Raw genomic sequence first — 17,642 nt, forward strand, 5'->3', positions numbered from 1 at the left:
GTCATTGAAAAAATCCACCAATCACCCCATGAAAGAAATCCCAAATTGAAAACTTCAAGAAATATTATAGCCAAATTCCTGAATTGCAAAGTCAAGGAGAAAATACTTCTAGAAGCCAAAAAGAAACAATTCAAATATCGTGTAACTGTAGTCAGGATCACAGATGATCTTTCAGCTTCTACATTAAATGACAGGAGAAATTGCAATATGATATTCCGAAGGGCAAAGGAGCTGGGACTACAAGCAAGGATCAACTACTCAGCAAAATTGAGCATAATTTTTCAGGCAAGGAGATGGACATTCCAGGAATAAGGGAATTCCAGATCATCCTGATGAAAAGGCCAAAACTCAATGGAAAATTTGATCTTCAAATACAAAACTCGAAAGAGACATAAAAAGGTAAACAGGGGGAAAACCCCCCACAAACCTTATTAATCAATAAGGGCATATATATATATATATATATGATTATATATATGATCATATCATCTTATATATGTAATATATAAATATGTCAATCTTGAGAATAATACAGTTATTATGACAATTGAAAGGGATGCACATAGACTGTGGATGTCTGCATAAAATAACTGATATAAGGATAAAAGAACATAATTAAGAGATGGAGAGTGAAAGTTCTGAGAGAAGAGATAAGGAGGTAATAGAAAAGGGTAAATTATATCAAATGAAGAGGCACAAAACACATTGTAGTAGAGGGAAAGAAGGGAGGGAGAAGAGCAGTATTTGAGCTTTACTCTCATCAATTTCATTCAAGAATGGAATAACATACACTGATAATTATAGAAGTCTACCTTGCCCTACAGGCAGTAGGAGGGGAAAGGGGAAAGAAAGGGGGGGGTGGTCAGAAGGGAGGGAAGAAGTAGCAAGTGGAAAATGGTAAAATAAGGGAGGGGAATCGAGAGGGAGAGTAAACTGAGAAAGGTAGTGGTCAAAAGCAAAACTTTGTTGAGGAGTGGAAGGGGGAAAGGGAGAAATAAAAGCATAAACAGGGGGGAAATAGGATGGAGAAAAAGACAGAGATAGTAATCATAACTATGAATGTGAATGGGATGAACTATCCCATAAAGCAGAAGTGGATAGCAAAATGGATTAAAAACCGTAATCCTACAATATGCTGTTTACAAGAAACACATTTGAAACAGGGGAATACACACAGGGTAAAGGTAAAAGTCTGGAGAAAAATACATCATGCTTCAGCTAAAGTAAAAAAAAAAAAACAGGGGTGGCAATCCTAACCTCAGATGAAGCAAAAGTAAAGATAGATCTAATTAAAAGAGATAAGGAAGGGTACAATATCCTGCTAAAAGGCACCACAAACAATGAAGCAGTTTAACATATATGCACCAAGTGGTATGGCATGCAAATTCTTAGAGGACAGGTTAAGGGAGTTACAGGAAGAAATAGACAGCAAAACCATAACAATGGGAGACCTCAACCTTCCCCTCTCTGAACTTGATAAATCTAACCTCAAAATAAATAAGTAAAAAGTTAAGGAGGTGAACAGAATTTTAGAAAAGTTAGATATGATAGACTTCTGGAGAAAACTGAATGGGAATAAAAAGGAATATACATTTTTTCTCAGCAGTACATAGCATATACTCAAAAACTAACCATGTACTAGGACATAAAAACTTCATAATCCAGTGCAGAAAGGCAGAAGTAGTCAAAACATGCTTTTCAGATCATGATGCAATAAAAATTATTTATAATAAAGAACCACGAAAAATAAGCTAAAACTTAATTGGAAACTAAACAATCTGATGCTAAAGGATGAGTGGGCCAAAAAATAAATCAGAGAAATATTTAATAACTTCATTCAAGAGAATGACAATAATGAGACAACAAACCAAAACATATGGGATGCAGTAAAAGCAGTTCTTAGGGGAAATTTTATATCTGTAAAGGCTTACATGAATAAAATAGAGGAAAAGGAGATGAATGAATTGGGCATGCAACTGAAAAAGCTAGAAAAAGAACAAATTGAAAATCCCCAATTAAATACCAAATTAGAAATACTGAAAATCAAAGACAGATTAATAAAATTGAAATCAAGAAAACTATTGAATTAACAAATAAAACAAAGAGCTGGTTTTATGAAAAAAAACAATAAAATTGATAAACCTGTGGTCAATTTGATTTAAAAAAAGAAAGAAGAAAACCAAATTACCAATATTAAAAATGAAAAGGATGAATTCATCTCCAATGAAGAGGAAATCAAAACAATAATTAAGAATTGTTTTCCCCAATTGTATGCCCATAAATTTGATAACCTTAGGGATGTGGATGGATATCTACAAAAATATAAATTGCCTCTTCTTTTAGAAGAGGAAGTAAAATTCCTAACTAACCACATCTCAGAAAAAAAGAAATTGAGCAAGCCATCAATGAACTCCCTTGGAAAAAATCTCCAGGGCCAGATGGTTTTACATGTGAATTTTATCAAATATTTAAAGAACAATTAATTCCTATACTTTATATACTATTTGGGAAAACAGGTGAAAAAGGAACCCTACCAAATTCTTTTTATGACACAAATATGGTACTAATACGCAAACCGGGAAGAGTCAAAGCAGAGAAAGAAAATTATCGACCAATTTCCCTAGTGAATATTGGTGCAAAAATTTTAAATAAAATATTAGCAAAAAGATTGCAGCAACTTATCACTAGAATAATACACTATGACCAGATAGGATTTATTCCAGAGATACAAGGCTGGTTCAATATTAGGAAAACTGTCAGCATAATTGGTCATATCAACAACAAAACTAGCAGAAACCATATGATCATCTCAATAGATGCAGAAAAAGCCTTTGACAAAATGCAACACCCATTCCTATTAAAAATATTAGAAAGCACAGAAATAAATGGAATCTTCCTTAAAATTATAAATAGTATCTAACTAAAACCATCAACAAGCATTATTTGTAATGGGGATAAGCTAGATCCATTCTCAGTAAGATCACAGGTGAGACAAGTATGTCCATTATCACCCCTATTATTCAATATGGTACTAGAAATGTTAACTGTAGCAATAAGAGAAGAAAAAGAAATTGAAGGAATTAGAATAGGCAAAGAAGAAACTAAATTATCACTTTTTGCAGATGATATGATGATTTACTTAGAGAATCTTAGAGAATTAAGTAAAAAAATACTTGAAATAATAAACAAATTTAGCAAAGTTGCAAGATATAAGATAAATCCATATAAATACTCAGCATTCCTATACATTCCTATATATTACTAACAAAGCCCAACAGCAAGAGACAGAAAAAGAAATTCCATTCAAAGTTACTGTAGACACTAGAAAATATTTAGGAGTCTATCTGCCAAGACAAACCCAGAGCCTATATGAGCATAATTATGAAACAATTTTCACGTGAATAAAGTCAGATCTAAATAAATGGAAAAAAATCAGTTGCTCATGGTTAGGCTGAGCCAATATAATAAAAATGACAATTTTACCTAAATTAATTTATCTATTCAGTGCCAAAACAATCAAACTACAAAGAAATTGTTTTACAGAGCTGGATAAAATAATAAGAAAATTCATCTGGAAGAACAAGAGGTCCAGCATATATAGGGAACTAATGAAAAGAAATGCTAGGGAAGATTGCCTAGCCATAACAGATATTAAACGGCACTATAAAGCAGCAGTCATCAGAACTACCTGGTACTGGCTAAGAAACAGAGTCGTGGATCAGTGGAATAGGATAGGTACACAAAATGCAGTAATCAACAACTATAGAAATCTACTCTTTGGTAAACCCAAAAAATCCAGTTTCTGGGCTAAGAATTCACTATTTCACAAAAACTGCTTGGAAAGTTGGAAAATGGTAGGGCAGAAACTGGGCATAGACCAATATCTTAAACCACATACCAAAATAAAGTCAAAATGGGTTCATGATTTAGGAATAAAGGATGATACCATAAGCAATTTGGGAGAGCAAGGAGTAGTTTACCTATCAGATTTCTGGAAAAGCAAAGAATTCATGACACAACAAGAGATAGAGAGCATTACAAAATGCAAAATAGATAATTTTGATTACATTAAATTGAAAAGTTTTTGTATAAACAAAGCCAATGCAACCAGGATTAGGAGGGAAGCAGATAATTGGCAGAAAATCTTTGCAACTAGTGTCTCCAATAAAGGCCTCATCTCTAAAATATACAGGGAACTGAGCCAAATTTATAGGAATACAAGTCATTCCCCAACTGAGAAATGGTCAAAGGATATGAATAGAAAGTTTTCTGAGGAAGAAATTAAAGATACCTCTAAGCTTATGAAAAAATGCTCAAAATCACTACTGATAAGAGAAAGGCAAATCAAAACAACTCTGAGGTACCAAATCTCTCCTGTCAGATTGACTAAAATGACAAAACAGGAAAAAGATAAATGTCCCGAGAGGATGTAGGAAAATTGGAACACTGTTACACTGCTGGTGGAGTTGTGAACTGATCCAGCCATTCTGGAGAGCAATTTGGAACTATGCCTAAAGGGCTATAGAAGTGTTCATACCCTTTGACCTAGCAATACCACTTCTAGGGTTGTATCCCAAAGAGATCACACAAGTGGGAAAAGGACCCATATGTACAAAAATATTTATAGTGGCTCTTTTTGTAGTAGCAAAGAATTGGAAATCAAGGGCATGCCCATCAATTGGATAATGGCTGAACAAGTTGTGGTATATGAATGCAATGGAATACTATTGTGCTATAAGAAATGGGGAAGATACGGACTTCATAATAACCTGGAAAACCCTACACAATACGGTGCTAAGTGAGAGGAGCAGAACTAGGAGAATATACACAACCACAGATATATGGATTCTGTAATGACTATCCTTGATAGACTTCGCTCTTCTCAGCAACACAAGGTGCAAAGACAGCTCCAAAGGACTCATGATGGAGAGAGCTATCTACCAACTATGGATTCTGAATGCAGATTAAGGCACACTTTATGCTAGCCTTTTTTCCCTTTGTTTTTTTTATTTTTTTATTTTTTGGGGCGGGGGTTGTTTCTTCTTTCTCATGATTCATTCCATTGGTCATAATTCTTCTTTACAGCTTGACTGTTGTGTAAATGTGTTCAGTGCAAGGATATATTGCAGAAGATATATCGGATTCCAAGCCATCTTGGGAAGGGAGCGGAGAGGGGAGGAAGAAAATCTGGAACTCAAAATTATGTGGAACCGAGTGTTGTAAACTAAAAATAAAAAAAAATCTCAAAAAAAGAAAAAAATTAGCCATTCTTTGTTTAAAACTTCTAGTAGGGAGGAAACAACTATCTCTGAATTTAACCCATTCTGCTTTTGGATAGGGCAGCTAGGTGGTGCAGTGGATAGAGAATTGGGCCTGAAGTCAGAAGACCTTAGTTCAAATCCAGCCTGACATTTAGTAGCTGTGTGACCTTGGGAAAGTCACTTTACCCTGTTTTCCCCAGTTTCCTCATCTGTAAAATGAGCTGGAGAAAGCAAACCACTCAATTATCTTTGCCAAGAAAACCCCAAATAAAATCATGAAAAGTTGGACATGACTAACTGATGAAACAACAACAAATTTTTGGATTACTCTAGCTTCTAGGAAAATTTCTTCTTGTGTCAATGTAAAATCTGCTTTTCTGACTCCTGGAGCCATTGTGATCTTAATTTTATACTTCGGGGTGAAGAAGAACTATTTGAAGCCCCCCTTCCATATAAAATCTCTTCAAATTCAAATTCAAAAAAGAGAGACATCATAAATCATCTAAGTCTTTTTTCCTCCATGCTTTCTCTTTAGCTCATCCAAATGATTTTCACATAGCAAAATCTCCAATTTTGTCACCATCTGGCTCCAAAACAGATATGCTCCAACTTGTCAGTGGCCTTCCTAAAAGGTGGCATCTAGAGTTGAACACAGTAATGTAAATGTTGCCTGAATATTACAGTTGATGGCAACACTATCAGTTGCCTTTTCTTGGATACACTTTATCTTTTCCTTGCAGTCTACTATACGGCATTTGATATTTTGACTCCCCGCCATATGATGCAATTACCTTATATTCAACTTGCAGTCCAATGTAATCCTCAGATTATTTTCATGTTATTTTTGTCTATCCATCGTGTACTTGTGAAATTGAATTTTAAACAAATATTAAGAACTTTACATTTGTCTCTATTGGCCCACAGTTATAGCTTATCAAAATCCTTTTGGTCTCTGACTCTCTATGGGGTTATAAAAATGTGTTGAGTTTGAAATCAGAGGACATTTTTTCTCAGTGTAACCTTGGAAAAAATCACTTAATTAATTTCTCTTGCCCTTATTTTTCTCATCTTTGAAATTAAGGGGTTAGATTAGATGAGTTCTGAAGTCCTTTGCAACTCTAAATCAACGATTTAACTATTCCACCCATTTTAATGGTGATCTGTACATTTAGCAAAAATGCTTTCTACATTACTGGAAAAAATATTGATTATTTCACAGCTAAGTAAAGATGCTTTGGATAGACCATAGTATTACTTCCACATTGATATCTACCCATTAGGTTGTTCTCTACACATTAATCTTTTGAGCCAGGCCTGGAGTCATTTGATCATTTTAAAATCTATCTAACTGCATTTTTATCTTGTCTCCATCTGTCCTTTTTGTCCATAAAGACTGCTTGTAGTACTTTGACGAATGACTTACTGAAATCTAGGGATAACCTTTCTACAACATTCTCTGATCTACTAGTGTAGTTAGTGTGGGGTAAAAAAATGGGATTAGCTTAGCTTGAACTGTTCTAGACAAAACCTTAATGGGACTGAATAGTCACCACTTCACTTTCTACATAGTCACAAACCATTTCATTAATAGTACATTATAGAATTTTATCAAGTATCAACTGAACATTCTCACTCTGCCCACCTCACTTTTTTGAAGATCAGATCAGATCAGCATTTTCCATTGTTTAGGTAGAGTACACCCTCCCTTCCTGCGTCTGTACTGGCTGTCTCCTATGACTGCAATGTTTTCCCTCCCTTCTCACCCCTGTCTCTCAGTTCCCTTGGCCTCCTTTGTGACTTTGCTCCAATCTCAATTACCACAGAAGAATAGTAGCTCACAATTTAGAGCATGATTTACAAAGTCTTTTCCTCATGATAGCTATATGAGGCATATGGTATAGGAATTATTCTCCCCAGTTTACTTATGAAGAAACTGAGTGTCAGAAAATGGAAATGATTGACCCAGGGTCAGAGAGATGATAAGTACCATAAATGAATCTTGAACTCAAGTTTTTTATCCAAGTCCAGTGTTCTTATTCTGTTTACAACACATTGTGCTCCAGAGATTTGTCACTTTCCAAGACTCTATTAAAATGCCGGTAGTCCTGAGAGGGATCACCCCTTGAAATAACAATTCTAACATCTTAGTAAGGAATCTGACATGGAGATAAGAAAAAGACAGAGTGAATGAGATGCTGAAAGAATGAGATGATGTATCAATTCCTAGAACAAAAAAAAGGGTATCAAGTCATTAAAGTGAACTACAGAAGAGGAAGAGAATATTTAGAAATATATTTGGTTGACTACTATTTTGCACAACGGTCAATAGTCATTTAAACAAATCTAATGTAACACTATAGCCTCTTAGACACAGTCTTAGCATGATAAGAACACAGGAAGGGGATAACATTCTGTGATATTTATGGAAAAAAGTGGAATCCTACAGGTACCATACTCCTCCCCCATGGATAGAGGACATATTTCTCCTGTGACAAAACATGATGGGTTTCAAACCTTCCCAATAAGACTTCCCAAAATGTTGACCAATCCCATAGTGGCCATTTTTTAAGGACTGAGTTCTTTCTCTGTGTGACTCATGCCTCCTGTAGCTCCTCAGCACTCTTCCCCCTCTCCAGAACCCCTGTTGTTCCTTGACAGATGACTGTGATGAGATAGGGCTGGCAAGTTGTTTGAAAGGCCTTGGATGTAGCTGCATTATTTCTTTTAAATAGAAGCTCCCGGGGTGTGGTAAATTAAAATCCAGCTCATTATCACAGCACTGTAATAATCAAAAGGCAATTATGAAGAAGTCAATAAAGTTCGTGGCATTAGATTAATTCAACACATTCCTAGTAGAAATATGAGCATATGAGTTTACCAATTGTCACATCAGCCCCTAAGGTACAATTTAAAAATACAAATAACAAAAACTCAGTGTAATCTCTCAAGCCTAATTATCAGAAGGACACAACTTTGCAACAGGTGTGAATTTTAATTCAGGTTCAACTATGCCATGAATAATTAGCAAAACTATAATTTGAAATGTGGGACAATTGCTGTTATTGGAAGAGGAGATGTATGGCATCAGCTTATAAAGTATGCAATAAGACTTTGAAATTCATCAGGATATCAGGATGGGAACTCTTGCATTGGAGAGTTAGTAAACAACCATAACAAGCATGCAATTTTCTCCATAGCCCTTTGAGGGGTTTCCTACCATTATTCTTCTTTCATCACCTAAGAAAATGAAATATAAAAAGTTAATAAACTCCCTCAACTGTTTAACTCCTTTTTCCCTGCAGAAAGTGACTCACCTAATCCTTCATTTGTAGACTGGGCCCTCCTCCAGACTCTACAACCAATCCATGCCCAGTCATGTAGCCTATAAAGAGCTTGAGGCCAATAGTTCAACATCTGGGTGATGAGGTAGTCATTCTCAGTCATGCTTTGATCTTTATGCTCCATGTTAATAAGTATTTATTAAACACTTAATACATGTCTGGCACTGTTCTCTTCCTAGGTATTCAATAAAAGCATAAAGTAGGACAATCTTTGCCCTCAAAGAGCTTATATTTTAATGAAGAAAGATATTACATAATAGGAAGCTAAAAGGAAGTTGTGAGTAGGAATAAAGGTGCCCAACACAGGGATGTAGAATAGAAAATGTAGAATAGAAAATGCCCATCAATTGGGGAATGGCTGAACAAGCTGTGGTATATGAAGGTGATGGAATACTATTGTGCCATAAGAAATGGGGATGATGCAGACTTCATAACAACCTGGAAAAACCTACACGACATAATGCTGAGTGAGCGGAGCAGAGCCAGGAGAACGTTGTGCACAGCCACAGATATGTGGATTCCGTGAGGACCAACCCTGACATACTGCGCTTCTCTCAGCAACCTAAAGGGGCAAGGACAACTCCAGGGGACTCACGATGGAGAATGCTATCTTCATTCAGAGAAAGAACTGCGAAGTTTGAATACAGACTGAGGCACACTACTACATGCTCGCCTTTTCTGCTTCTCTTTTGTTTTTGGTTTTGGGGTTTTTTTTTTGTTTTTTTTTTTTTGGTTCTGTTTCTTCTTTCTCATGATTCATTCCATTGGTCAAAATTCTTCTCCACGACTTGACTAGAGCATAAATTAATTCAATGCGAAGTTATACATGACAGTTATATGAGACTTCATGCCGTCTTGGGGAGGGAGGGCGGAGGGAGGGGAGAAAAACTGGAACTCAAAGCTATGTAGAACCGTGTGTGGTAAACTAAAAATAAATAAAAAATAAATTAAAAAAAAAAAAAAAAGAATAGAAAATGCAGAACAGCCAGGAGTTCAGCTTATAGTGGAAAGAAGGCAGAAGAATGAAGGAAAGTACCAGGACCTTAGTTGCTGATCAGTTCCCCTATGAACTAATTCTTTTGTATCCCTACTGTCTAGCACAATGTCTGGCACTTAATCAATATTTTCTAGTTGATTCAGTCTCTGTCTGACTTCATACTTATCACATCTTCCCTGGGGTTAGATTTCTTGCCCCCATGTCTAGACCAGTGTGGAGGGGAGACACTGTGCTAGGATAGAAAAATTCTGAAATTCTCATGAAACTTGAACTTCCAGGATCTGAATTCTAATCCCAGCTGTGTCAATTGCTGTGTAATTTTGATTAAGTCACTTAACTTCTATGGGCCTCAATTTCCTCATATGTAAAATTAGGGAAATGTTCTAGATAGTATCTAAATGTTCTAGATAGTATTTTGTAGCCCTAAATCTCTGATCCTATGACTCTGTACAGTTCATGTAGTCTTCCACAATTTGTCAATTTGTTTGATTTCAATTTAATGAATTAACAAATTAACAATAGCTCCCATTTCTATTGTGCTTTGAGGAATGCAAAGCTCCATAGATGTGCTAACTTATTTGACCCTCACAAAAACACTGTGATGCAATTAACAATAATAATATTATTAATGATAAAAGATTTGCAAGATGGCAGCTGGAAAGCAGGGACCAGCGTGAGCTCCCTGCCGAGTCCCTACAAAAACCTATAAAAAATGGCTCTGAACCAATTCTATAACTGCAGAACCCACAAAACAGCAGAGGGAAGCAGGGCTCCAGCCCAGGACAGCCTGGATGGTCTCTGGGTGAGGTCTATCCCAAATGGAGCTGGGAGCTGGGAGCTGGGAGAGGAGCAAAGCAGAGCCCAGCATGAGCAGCGCAGAGCAGCCAGACCAGGAGCCGGGAGGAATGTGCCCTACCACCCTGAATCAGTGAGCTGCGGCAGTTACCAGACTTCTCAACCCACAAACACCAAAGACAGTGGAGAAAGTTAGTGGGAAAAGCTGCAGGAGTGGAAGGAGTTCGTGGTTCGGCTTCCAGCCCCAGGGGCAGCGGAGGTGGGGCAGCTACAGCAGCTGCTGCTTCTGGCCCCAGGCCCACCTGGTGGGAGGAATTAAGTGGCAGATCAGAGCAGGAGTGCAAAGCCTGCTGAAGATCTAAGCCCAGTCCGGGTTGGGGGTTCTTGGGGAAGGAGTAGTGCTGGTGTGACAGAGCTGGCACCTCCCCCCCAAATGTGGAACATAGAACTCTTTAGTCTGCAAGCAGTCATACCCCACTGAAAAACTCAAAGGTCAAGTTAGTTGGTTGGGAATATGGCCAGGCAGCGAAAATGCACCCAGATTCAGTCTCATACTTTGCATTCTTTCTTTGGTGACAAAGAAGACCATAACATACAGACAGAAGAAGTTAACAAAGTCAAAGAGCCTAAAACAGAAACCTCCAAGAAAAACATGAATTGGTCCCAGGTCATGGAAGAGCTCAAAAAGGATTTTGAAAAGCAAGTTAGAGAAGTAGAGGAAAAATTGGGAAGAGAAATGAGAAGGATGCAAGAAAAACCATGACTTGCTGAAGGAGACCCAAAAAAATACTGAAAAATACATTGAAGAAAACAACACCTTAAAAAATAGAATAACTCAAATGGCAAAAGAGCTCCAAAAAGACAATGAGGAGAAGAATGCCTTGAAAGGCACAATTAGCCAAATGGAAAAGAAGGTCCAAATACTACTTTAAAAACTAGATTGGATCAAGTGGAAGCTAGTGACTTTATGAGAAATCAAGATATTACAAAACAGAACCAAAAGAATGAAAAAATGGAAGACAATGTGAAATATCTCCTTGGAAAAACCACTGACCTGGAAAATAGATCCAGGAGAGATAATTTAAAAATTATTGAACTACCTGAAAGCCATGATCAAAAAAAGAGCCTAGATATCATCTTTCATGAAATTATCAAGGAGAACTGCCCTGATATTCTAGAGCCACAGGGCAAAATAGAAATTGAAAGAATCCATCGATCGCTTCCTCAAATAGATCCCAAAAAGAAATCTCCTAGGAATATTGTCACCAAATTCCAGAGCTCCCAGATCAAGGAGAAAATACTGCAAGCAGCCAGAAAGAAACAATTTGAGTATTGGGGAAACCCAATCAGAATAACCCAAGATCTGGCAGCTTCTACATTAAGAGATCAAAGGTGTTGGAGTACGATATTCTGGAGGTCAGTGGAGCTAGGATTAAAACCTAGAATCACCTACCCAGCAAAACTGAGTATTATGCTCCAAGGCAAAATATGGATTTTCAATAAAATAGAGGACTTTCAAGCTTTCTCAGTGAAAAGACCAGAACTGAATAGAAAATTTGACTTTCAAACACAAGAATCAAGAGAAGCATGAAAAGGTATTCAAGAAACAGAAATTGCAAGGGACTTACTAAAGTTTAACTGTTTTGTTTACATTCCTACATGGAAAGATGACATGTATGATTCATGAGACCTCAGTATTAGGGTAGCTGAAAGGAATATGCGTATATATATATATATATATATATATATATATATATGTTAATGTATATATATATACATATAAAAGAGAGAGAGAGCAGACACAGTGTGAGTTGAAGATGAAGGGAAGATTTCTAAAAGAAATAAAATCAAATTAAGGCATGAGAGAGGAACATACTGAGAGAGGGAGATAGGGAGAGATAGAATGGGGTGGATTATCTGGCATAAAGGTGGCAAGAGGAAGCAGTTCTGTGGGAGGAGGGGAGAGGGCAGGTGAGGGGGGAATGAGTGACCCTTGCTCTCATCGGATTTGGCCTGAGGAGGGAATACCATACATACCCAATTGAGTATCTTACCCCACAGGAAAGAAGAGGGAGGAAGATTAAAAAAGGGGGGGGATGATGGAGGGGAGAGCAGATGGGGGTGGAAGTAATCCAAAACAAACACTTTCGAAAGGGCACAGGGTCAAGGGAGAAAATTCAATAAAGGGGGATGGGTTGGGAAGGAGCAAAATATAGTTAGTCTTTCACAACATGAATATTGTGCAAGGGTTATACATAATGATACACATGTGGCCTATGTTGAATTGCTTGACTTCTTAGGGAGGGTGGGTGAGAAGGGAAGAGGGGAGAGAATTTGGAACTCAAAGTTTTAAAAACAGATGTTCAAAAACAAACAAAAATGTTTTTGCATGCAACTAGAAAATAAGATACACAGGCAATGGGGCGTAGAAATTTATCTTGCCCTACAAGAAAGGAAGGGAAAAGGGGATGGGAGCAGAGTGGGATAATAGAGGGGAGGGCTGACTGGGGAACAGGGCAACCAGAATATATGCCATCTTGGAGTGGGGGGGAAGGTAGAAATGGGGAGAAATTTTGTAATTCAAACTCTTGTGAAAATCAATGCTGAAAACTAAATATGTTAAATAAATAAATTTAAAATTAAAAAAATAATAAAAGATTCATTAAGCCACATACTGTTTGCAAAGCATATTGTTCTGCACAAGGGATACAAAGATTAAAAAAATGGCAAGAAACTAACTACAAGAATGAAGTAAAAACTATCAACTTCCTCGTGATGATACCCAACCTCCAAACATATTTGACTTAGTATAGTTTCTTCAATACTCAGTCCCATTCAAGATTTCCCTGACGATATTTCGGTATTTTAACTAACCTTCTTATCTGGTAGGATGAAAAGAGCACTGGATTTGAAGTGAGAGAATATCTGTTAGAGATCTGGCCTTTTGACTTACTCCCTTTGGGCCCTGGGGTAAATCATTTAACTCCTCTGGGTTTCATCTTTATCATCTGTAAAATTAGGAGTTTGGAATAGATGGCCTCTGAATTTACTTTCATTTAGAAATACATGAAATCATGAAGGGAACAGAATCATGAAGTGTGTTGGTCTTTGAGTTTGGATGCCCTTTGTTAAAACAGAGGCACCTTGATGGTATAGTGCAGGGCTCTCCAACCTTAGGTTTTTATTGAAACAATAGACAATATATTTTGATTTGCCATTTTAGTGAGAGGTCTGTGGTAGCTCAGCCTTGCTTACTAAAGCATGTATGTAAATTTCTATGCTTGTAGGCTGGCCACATAAATTGCATTATGGGCTGCATGCAGCCTGCAGGCTGCATTTTGGACAGCCCTGCTATAGTGAACAGATTGCTGGACCTGGAGTCAGAAAAAGCTGAGTTAAAGTGTGAACTCAAATACTCAGCAACATGACCTTGGACAAATAACTTAACCTCTTGCCCAGTTTCCTCATCTGTAAAATAGGAATAATAATAATAGGACTTTTTGTGAGAAAAAATGAGTTTATATGTATAATTTGCAAAAGTTTACAAGGCTATATAAATCCATTAACCTGTAAATTTCTTGAGAACTTACAAATCTAGGGACTTTTAAAAAAATCTTTCTTTCTGTCCCCAGCATAGCGCAGTGCCTGACACAGGTTGTTAATAAATATTTGCTGACTGACACATACTAGTTGCATGACCTTGAGCAAGTCGCTTAACCTCTAAACACACACACATTTCTCCAAGACTTAACGTTACAAATTGCTGATATGTATCAGAGTAGAGTATTTTAACACTAATAGTTCTTTACACTGATAAAATTATATTTGGAAGTCACCACCCCCTCACATCTCACAATAATATATAGAATATGTGGATATGTACATATAAACACACAGATATATGAATGTGCTGTATATACATATGTTTATATATATGCACACACATATATATGTATAAATGTGTATTTAAGTGTATATGTGTATAGAATGATCTCAGAATCATAGAATCATCACTCTGTCCTTGAACAGGAATGTGGTCTACAACATTAACAGACAGTAGTTATCTGAACTCTATCTAAAGAAAGGAGGGATCTACGAACTCCTGAGGCAGCTCATTCAACTGTGAGAAAAACTCTGATATATTTGGGGCAAATTTCTTGATCTCCATTCACATTGGTGAGTGAGGTCACCAGAAAAGAGCTGATTCTGTTCAAGTCTCTGAGCATAACTCTTAGAGGGATGAGTTTTTCCACTGCTATAAACTGCCATCCAGTATCCTCCCTCTAATCCACTAAGCAGTTGATATCTTCCTGATACCGATTAATCGATAAATATCAATTGACTTTTGTAAAGGGCTATTTGCTGATTAAATATAGCAAGAACTGAGGTGCAAACCCCCAAAATCTGCAGTTAAATTTTCCTTTCTATGTACCCACTTTGTCCTTTATAAGTGTAGACTCAGAAATAAAGTGTGTTATTATGTTTTTAGTCCTTTTCCCATTCTCAGCCTCTGATGTCTTTGGTATTCTCTTCTTAGTGGGATATTGTCATGCTTTTCTTTTATACATATTTTACCACTCTACTCTCACCTCCTCTCAATGATTCTCCATGTTTTATGGAATCCATCGTTGCTCTTTATAATGATGGAATCTTAATAAAGCTGGCCCCAGCCCCAATATTCCAACTTCCTTATAGGCCCCACTCAACAGCAGGCCCACTGCCCCTACCTAGCCACTCACCCCACATAGTTACTCAATATCCTAACTTCTTCATATATGCCTACTGCTCACTAGAACAACAGGTGTGTACATGAACTCATATTTCTCATAGAAACAGTAGGCATGTCCAAGTGACAGGATCCCAGCCACTGCCTCTAGATAGTCACGGCCCCCAGACCCTTTCATCCTATTTCCCATAGAAACAGCAGGTGTGTCCAGGCACTCAACCACAGCCACATCCATCTAATCTCAGAGACGTTTACAATCCTAAGCCAATTGGAAAGCAACACCACCAGGATGCCCAAGCAAGATGTGGACTCCAAAACAATAGAAAGGATTTTCCCTAAGTAGGCACCTGTGCAGTGATAGTAAAGAACTGACCTAGAGTGAATTTATAATGTAGAGAGACTTATTTACACACATATCCCTGCAATGGGTTTTTTCTATATGTATTGTTGGGTAATCACATGTGCAGTTCCACTGTGGCTGGGACTGCTTCCCTATTACCTAATCCCTTAACAAATCCCACCTGCCTTTTTAATATTCATAATTTCTGTTATGTAATTTCTTTTTTATAAAAATCCATCTTGCTTTCTCTGAAGTTGCTGGTTCCTCTTGGAACTTAGCCTGCTTCATTAGAGGGGTCAATCTTAATAAATGGCTATACTTGGATTAGAGTTCTGACTCTGAATTCTTTGAGATGGTTCTACCATAATACATCATGAAAACTCAAGAGTAAGATTTTACATACAAGTTCATATCCTAGCCTTCTATTTATAGCTTTTTTCATTCTTCTCTCTTCATTTGGAAAGTAAGCAAATTATTTGTTGACTAAGGTGCTTTGCTGGGGTCTCTTGGTGTCTTTCTTGTAGAAATTAATTTATATCGGTTTATCTTCTGGAAGAAATTATTAGAATTAATGTCAATGTAATTTTTGCTGTCCATTTATAACTTTTAAAAAATTTTAATAGCCTGTTTAGATAATTGAGTGTTAAGTCTTCTTAATGTTTTCTCATAATTATTCTATCATGTTATTTATTGTGAAGTCTAATCTTAGTTCTGGTAAATTTATGTTCTAACTATACAAAGAAAGATGAAGTGGGTATAAATTTCATATCCATAATAATAAAAGTTTTCCTGTCCCTTTTGATATGATCAATTTCATTCTTTTTAATGTGATTTGGTGCTCACTATGCCCTATGCCCACTTTTTTTTAAAGAAACCATTCATTTAATAGTGATGTATAAAATAGAGAAATCTCTGGTCTCATTTATTTATCCTAAGATATAATTTCCTGGTTTTCCTCAATCCTTACCTTTTCCTACCTTCACATTAAAATCACCAAGTTTCCCGATATATGTTGATTTGGTTAGGAGAGTCTTTAAAAGGATCGGATATAAATTGTCACCTACAATTTCATCTTCAACAACCAATGTTGGTATGTAAGCTGAAATTATTTTCATGATGGTCTTTTTGCAAATACTTATCATAGTACTACAATGCATGATCAGCAAATGATCCACGAATGTAAGAATGAACGAAAAAGCAGATAAAGTATTTACTATTGCCTGGCACATTGCTAAAGACTGAAAATACAAATACAAACAAGTAAGTCAGTCCATGCCTTCAAGGTACTTATATTCTAATGCTGGAGAGCTAGAAGCTGGATGATGGAGGGAGGGGTGCATGAGTTGGTAATGATTAGAAAGTGAAGAATATTTCTTGGAACTTTGAGGCAAAGGATAAAGTTCATTCTACCAATGCCTTGATTTGCCTTTTTGAGAAGTACCTTACATTTAGTTGTAACTGCCTTCTTTCTTAATTGTTTTAATAGAAAGACTAGCAAGACAGATGTAATTTATCTTCTCCAAGAATATGTCTACTTCTTTTTGACCAGCTAAAGACCTTAGATAGAGTCCCAATAGTCAAATTGTTTTTATGGTGTGAAAACTATGTAATGTTTACCAATCTATGCCCCCTTTCCTGTCATTCTTTCATCATTTTGGTAGCAGCAGAGGGATACACAGGACTGAGAGTCATTTATATTTTTTTCTTTATTTCCTTTGTGGGCATATCTAGACCTAAGGATTGTCTTGTAACTTTGTGTACATGTAGGCAGACATGACTTCCGATTGGCTGACAGATATCTGGGAGACATAGGAGGAAAAAGAAGGATGAACAAAAAGGCCAGGCATAGAGTTTGAATAATATAATGGAGAAACATTTTAACTACAGGCATGCAAGAAAAAATCAGCACCCCATTATGTCCCTTGATTCCCAGTGTTCGCAAACCTACGAAGAGTGAATTCATTAGGTGAGATTATTCTGTACCCAGCTGAGCTTTGATCTCATCTTACATCTGTGTTACAGAAACCCCTAACTCTTATGTATTCTATTACAAAAACTAACCTGTATGACTGCCTCAATTATTTTACTATTTGCTTTGGTAAACATGTTTGCTCAAACTCTGTCAGTGAGTTTGTGTGTGTAGATTTATAAAATCTATTTTGTAAAGGTGCCACCCATAGCT

This window comes from Trichosurus vulpecula, chromosome 3, assembly GCF_011100635.1.
Source record: "Trichosurus vulpecula isolate mTriVul1 chromosome 3, mTriVul1.pri, whole genome shotgun sequence".
Lineage (NCBI taxonomy): Eukaryota > Metazoa > Chordata > Mammalia > Diprotodontia > Phalangeridae > Trichosurus > Trichosurus vulpecula.